Source organism: Triticum aestivum, chromosome 5B, assembly GCF_018294505.1.
Source record: "Triticum aestivum cultivar Chinese Spring chromosome 5B, IWGSC CS RefSeq v2.1, whole genome shotgun sequence".
NCBI classification, from domain to species: domain Eukaryota; kingdom Viridiplantae; phylum Streptophyta; class Magnoliopsida; order Poales; family Poaceae; genus Triticum; species Triticum aestivum.
The window spans coordinates 458,354,805-458,362,125 of record NC_057807.1 but is presented as its reverse complement, the minus strand read 5'-3'; positions in this window follow the sequence as shown (position 1 = coordinate 458,362,125).

Sequence of the window (7,321 nt, the reverse complement as noted above, 5' to 3'; positions counted from 1 at the left end):
AATCGATCGACCCACCCATTGACCCATGCTCCGAAGCAGGGTGCTCGACGGTGACGCTGACGCGGCTTCATACTACTCCTAGTTCATAGGAATTCCTAGTTCATACACGTACAAACAGGCACAGGGCACTACTGTGTGCCCGTGAGACAGAGTATGTGCGTAACTTCCATCATCCCCATTTCGCGCAACCTGATCGACGGATCTAGTTTCCCATGCCCAATAATTGTACACGCACGCATGAATGCACTCTACTCACTGAACAAAGGCTGTGGAGCGTGGACCCGTGCCGCTGCCCGGCCATGCCCTCACTATTGTAGGAGACCAGCTGGACTGCATGCTTCACTAGTCTAGAAAAAAAAAACTCGACGGATACCAGTCTACTATCCAGTGGGCCGGCGGACTTCGCGCTACATGCATCAATGCATGGCCGACCGAGCGCGCGCCAGATCCGGCCGGCTGCGTGCGTGCGTGCATGCATGTGACCGACGATGGACAAAACGCCGTGGGCACGGTTGGAGCGACGGCCGGCCGCCGCCGGCCTTGAGCCGCTCCCGCGCCCGCGATCGATCAGCTAGGACGTATTACGCACATACTCATCCGTTCCTAAATATAAGTCTTTTTAGAGATTTCAAATGGACTACAGCCTACATACGTATATAAATTTAGTCATTTTGCTTCGTTGTAGTCCCTTATTGGAATCCTCAAAAAGACTTACATTTAGAGCATCTTCAACCACGTACCCCTAATTTGATCCCTCAAACGCCCGTGTCCGTTTTAAACCCCTATTTATCCATCCGTGCAACCACAGTCTTCACTTTCTTTCTCATATGTCCGGTCACTTACACGAGATTGGTGGAGAGGAAGAAAGAGAAAGAAAAGAATGACTAAAGAAAGAGAAAAGGTGGTCCGGGGTCGGGCTGCGTCCTATGTGGCGGACTGACCGAGCGTGTCCGCGAGCCTCGCTCCCCCAGTCCCGTCACCCGACCTCCCCCGACCCCCGCGTCCCTCTCTGAGGCGACACGGAGGAACCCTATCCGCCCCGCCGCCGGCGCCCTTCCCCGCCTCCCTCCCTCGCCGCCGCCATGGTCCGCTGCGGGGCAAAGCCCTGGCAGTGCCGGCGGCGGCGGGGCATCTCCCCGGCGGAGCTCCCCTTCCTCCCCCAACGACGGCTCGGATCTGGCCGCTGGTGACCTTGGCGGCGTGGCGCGGCGGAGGCACGGTGGCGTCCCTACTCGGCGTCAGAGGTGGTGGGGCGCCTGCTGCCGGTGGTGCTGCCTCGACGGCTGGTGCAGCCCGGGGCCTGGGATCCACCTTGGCTGGATCTGGGCGGTGGGGTTCGTGCGTGGAGTGGTATTCCCGTGGCTCTGCTGCGACTCGCTCCCGACGGTGATTGGCTAGCGGCGGTCGGTGGTGCTGGCTGCCGGCGCCAGGAGCGCGGATCCGGGGATCTCGGTCCGGATTTGGTGCGTCTTCGGCGCTGGGCGACTCCCTGGGGTGCTCATGGCAGGGAATGCGGCGGTTGTCTCTAGATCCTTGCGTGGAGCATAGCAGGATGGAGGGTGTAGGTGGTGCACCGGTACTGGTGGTGGCGGCGGTGCGTGCGCAACCATGGCGGCGGGGGCGCTGCGAGGCCTTGCCAGGAAGGGTCTTGGCGGGCAGCGGGCATTCGGTTGCTGCCGTGTGAGGCGTGCGGCGATGCCTCGGAGGTGTGGGTGCCGGAGTGTGGTCGGAGGTGCGGGTCGTATCCATTCTGGTGGCAGTCCCTTGGCGCGGGTGAAGGCCACCGTGGGCGGAACTGGCTTTGCACCGCTTGGTGGTTGCTGCAGATCCTAGTCGATGTTGAAGGTGATGGCTTTAGGCGTGTTCCCTCAACAGTGAGGGGGGCTTCGACGGCAAATTGTTGCGGTGATGGCGGTGCGAGGCATCTGATGGGAACTGGCCAGGATCTTGGAGACGTGGAGACACTAGTAGAAAAAGGGCTTATTGTCCCGGTTTGTAAGGGCCATTTGTCCCGGTTATTGAACCGGGACTAAAGTGTCGGTACTAACGCCCTAGACCTTTAGTCCCAGTTCTTACACAAACCGGGACAGATGGGCCTCCACGTGGCCGGTGCGGCGAGCCCAGGCAGGAGGCCCTTTGGTCCCGGTTGGTGGCACCAAGCGGGACCAATAGGCATCCACGCGTCAGCATTTCAGGTGTTGGGGTTTTTTTTTGAAAGGAGGGGGTTTAGGGGTTTTGGGGGGGGGGTTAATTTAGGTGTTTCATATATTGTGTTAGCTAGCTAATTAATAGAGAGAAGTGTCCTCTCTTATCTCTGTGCTTGGTTGATGCTACATACTATACGTATAGAGAGGACTAGACACGCTAGCTATTAAGCGAATGAAGGAAACAGAAGATCATCATGAACATATGCATACAGAGGAGAAGTGATATCGACCACCTCTCCTTCTCTGAGAGATTTGTCGAACAACAAGTTCTCGTATATCTATCTGACGCTACTGGCTACATATATACAATATAATTATCTCTTACAATATAATCTCCTAACTAAAAATGAACTCAACATCCACATGATATTCTCCGTCTTTAGTGATCACGTGGTCAAGAAAGAATACCGCCAATTCTTCTTGAATTTCTTGCATATGATCTAGTGGTAGGAGTTCATCCCGCATCCGAAATATCTAATTTGAAGAAGGGGGTCAATACATATATATGAATAAATGAAACTGAACACAAATGATGGTAATAAAATAAAATTGTGAATATTATTATTTACGCACTTCATATTGTTTGTCAGAGTAGCCCCGCTCACAGGTCGTGTGACGGATGGACTCACAAATGTAGTATCCATAGTAATCATTCCCTTGTTCTTGCCACAACCACTTTACAAGTAATAGAGGTCAATCAAACTTGAATCACTAGGAGATGCGCGAAACATGCTACTACAGTACTTACTTTCGGGTGTTTAGATTGCAGCTTCTTCGGCAGTCCCGGAGTTTTTGAGGTGATTTTTTTCCAAACCCTGCCAGACAAAGAAAACAATTACTTGATATCAGGAAATGAACAAAGTTGTCGATATGGTGCGATAATGATCGATTTAACTTACTTCTCTAGAATTTCAGTCATGTCCGCATACTCCTTGGGATCTTTTTGTCTCGAGTCTAAAACGGTTACTAGTGCCTGCTCAAGCTTAATCTCTAGGAGAATATAGTGGAAGATGCGCACGCATGCATAACTCATCAATTACATTACTATAACCTCGACTAATAAGGGAAACCGAATATGCACAAGACAGTAACACTCACTGGAATTCGTAAGGCAAGAGTATTATAGCTTTGTTTTGATTTTAATACAAATATTGTAGCAGCTTGGCCTCGGTATCTCTGGCCTGAAATTTAACCATATATGCATCTATGAGATTTTTTTTAATGAACCCAATATCACCGATTTGTCTTTTCTTCAATTCGGTGATCTTCAATCTGCATAATATAGTGAGGATAATTAATGATACATGCAATGAAAGAGCTGGCCTATATATAGAGACTTAATGACAGAAGTAGTACTACTTACAGGCAGTAGCAAGTGATCATTAATTTATCGAGGGCCTTTTGATTTAAAAGCGCGAAGAACTCCTCAAATGGAACATTCAACAGTTCAATTCCAACAAGGTCATGCTCCTCTCCAACTCTCAGCGTCAAAATATTCCTCCCCTCAGACTCTCTGCAGGTTTTCATGTACCAATCATGGAATCTTCGCATCATCATTGTTAGAGATCTTTCATCTTTGACGAGAGGCTTCCCGTACTCGTATTTGTGTTCGTCCACCTCCAAGAAATCATAATGTACATCGTTGGGCAGGTAATCTCCAAGATTATTATAACCGGGCACCATCCCGCCCGGATCATTAGCGACGATATCGCTAGACACCTGGAGCGGGGGGAACGATTGGTTCGCTTGTTCGCCGAGCTGGGCAATTTTTTTCCCAGCTCGTTGATCTGCTAACCTTTGATCACTGACAGTACTTCCCGACTGCTCCGCTTCGATAAATGACTTTTGAAGAATGCGCTCATAGTTGCCTTTCGCCGGAGACTTTGGTGGTTTCTTCAGGGTAGCCAGAGTACGCTTCGCTTTTACCGGATCTATCTTCTCCTTCGAAGGTGGATGTTTCTTTGCTTTCACCCCTTCAAAGAAGTTCTTCAATTCGGCTTGCATCTTCTTCGTGTTTTCCTCCAGGATCCTCTCGTATGGTAACTTCTATGGAGTCTTCACAGAAGGACCGAATCTGTATTGCCTCCCGCCTCTGGCTGTACTGCTAGACGCTGGAGCAGACGGAGCGGTTGCGGCTGTCTTTCCTTTCTTACAAGGCGGAGGAGAAGGACTACGACGCGCCGGAGGAGCCGGAGCGGCGGCGGGTCTCTTGGTCCGCCCTTGTTGACGAGGCAGAGAAGGAGGAGGCTGGCTGCTCGGGCGCGCCGGCGCAGGCGGAGAAGGAGGCGGAGTACCGCCACGCGTCAGAGAAGGAGGCTGAGTGCCTTGATCACTCGCTGGAGGAGGCTGAGTGCCCTGATCACTCGCCAGAGGAGGAGGCGGAGGAAGACGTGGAGTGCTCTGACTCGCCAGAGGAGGAGGAGGCGGAGGCGTCCAGTTCAGAAGGTTGATGAGCTCCTTCCGCTATAGGCATGGAGTCTTCAGAGAAGAACCCAGCCGAATCTCCCCTTCACCCGTAGGGTAGTCAAGCTCGAGGTCCTCAAATCCGTCCGTTATTTCATCCACCATCACCCTAGTATATCCTTCTGGAATCAACTAAGAGTGGTAGGTTGCGCCAGGTTCAGTAGGTAAAGCAGAGCCAACAGCCGCCTTGACTTTCAATTTCATCCATTGCGTCATAAGGTGCCAATGTTGAGACTCCGTGATAGCATCCACGGGGTAGCTAGTAGGAGCCGTGAAGACAGGCTCCAACTGAGTCTGCTCGGTGGAAGCCACGCTGCTTCTCCGCTGAGATGGCGGGGTAGCTTCAGGGAAAGCTTCGGCAGGTCATTTGCTGTGATTTGCTTCTCGTTCCTCTAGCCCTTGTACCCTTGGGTGCAGCGCCTGCAGTTGGCTATGATCCACTTTCTTCCTCCTCTCGTGGCATTTGTAACCCCCTGCGTCCGGAAACCCAGCCTTCCACAGAACGGAACCTGGTGTGCCTCGTGTCCATCGAGGGTGCTCAGGATTCCCGAGGGCCATTGTGAGCTCGTCCTTCTCTTTGTCTAGAACGAACGTCCCTTGCTGCGCTTTCTCGATATACTCCTGAAGCCTCATGATGGGTATTCGCAGTTGCTCATCCGTCCAAATGCACTTCCCTGATACAGGGTCCAAGGTTCCGCCAACCCCGAAGAACCAAGTCTGGCAACGGTCTGGCCAGTTCAATGTCTCTGGTTCGACCCCTTTATCAATCAGATCATTCTCAGCCTTGTCCCACAAAGGTTGGGCCTTGAGGCAGCCACCTGACCTCGTGCGATGGTGATGCTTCTTCTTTGCAGCATTTTTCTTGTTTGTCGCTGACATCTTCTTACTCTTTTCCAATGTCTTGTGGGCCACAAATGCGGGCCAGTGATCTCTGGTCTTCTCATACTTTCCGGTGAATTCTGGTATCTTTTCTTCGTCAACAAACTCTGTTTTCAGCTCATTCTTCCACCTCCTGAATAATTCTGCCATCTTCTTAAGAGCATGAGACTTGATCAATTGCTCTTTAACTGGCTTCTCCGGATCCTCCTCTGGCGGTAGGGTGAAATTTGCCTTAAGCGTTGTCCAAAGATCATCTTTCTGCATATCGGAGACATAATACACCTCAGGGTCTTCATTCTTAGGTGTAGGACCTTGAAGTATGTCTAGAGGGGGGGTGATTAGACTACTTGACAAATTAAAAACTTAACCTTTTCCCAATTTTAGAGTTTGGCATATTTTAGTTATCTTAGGACAAGTCAACCAATCATCACACAATTCAAGCAAGCATGCAAAGAGTATATAGGCAGCGGAAATTAAAGCATGCAACTTGCAAGAAAGTACAGGGAAGCGTTTGGAGGATTCAAATGCAGTTGGAGACACGGATGTTTTTGGCGTGGTTCCGATAGGTGGTGCTATCGTACATCCACGTTGATGGAGACTTCGACCCACGAAGGGTAACGGTTGCGCGAGTCCACGGAGGGCTCCACCCAAGAAGGGTCCACGAAGAAGCAACCTTGTATATCCCACCATGGTCGTCGCCCACGAAGGACTTGCCTCACTAGCGGTAGATCTTCACGAAGTAGGCGATCTCCTTGCCCTTACAAACTCCTTGGTTCAACTCCACAATCTTTGTCGGAGGCTCCCAAGTGACACCTAGCCAATCTAGGAGACACCACTCTCCAAGAAGTAACAAATGGTGCGTTGATGATAAACTCCTTGCTCTTGTGCTTCAGATGATAGTCTCCCCAACACTCAATTCTCTCTCATAGGATTTGGATCTGGTGGAAAGAAGATTTGAGTGGAAAGCAACTTGGGGAAGGCTAGAGATCAAGATTCATATGGTAGGAATGGAATATCTTGGCCTCAACACATGAGTAGGTGGTTATCTCTCAGAAATGGTAAGTTGGAAGTGTAGGTTTAGTCTGATGGCTCTCTCCACGAATGAAGAGGAGGTGGAGGGGTATATATAGCCTCCACACAAAATCTAACCGTTACACACAATTTACCAAACTCGGTGGGACCGATTCAACAGACTCGGTCGGACCGATTTAGTAAACCTAGTGACCGTTAGTGATTTTCGGTGGGACTGACATGCAACTCGGTAGGACCGATTCGGTTAGGGTTAGGGCATAACGTAATCTCGGTAAGACCGATTACACAAACTCGGTGAGACCGATTTTGGTAATAAGCTTTCGAGAGAGTTGGTCAGGTAAACTTGGTGGGACCGATTTGCTCTTTTCGGTGAGACCGAAATGTTACAAAAGGGAAACAGAGAGTTTACATTGCAATCTCGGTGGGAGCGATCGCTCACTTCGGTTTGACTGAAACGTTACGAAGGGAAACAAAGAGATTACAATCCCATCTCGGTGAGACCGAGATCCCTATCGGTAGAACCGATTTGCCTAGGGTTTGTGGCAGTGGCTATGACATTTGAACTTGGTGGTGCCGAATAGGAAGAATCGGTGTGACTGATTTTTGCTTTGGGTTTAGGTCATTTGTGGATGTGAGAAAGTAGTTGAGGGTTTTGGAGCATATCACTAAGCACATGAAGCAAGAGGCTCATTAAGCAACACCTCATCCCTCCTTGATAGTATTGGCTTTTCCTATAGACT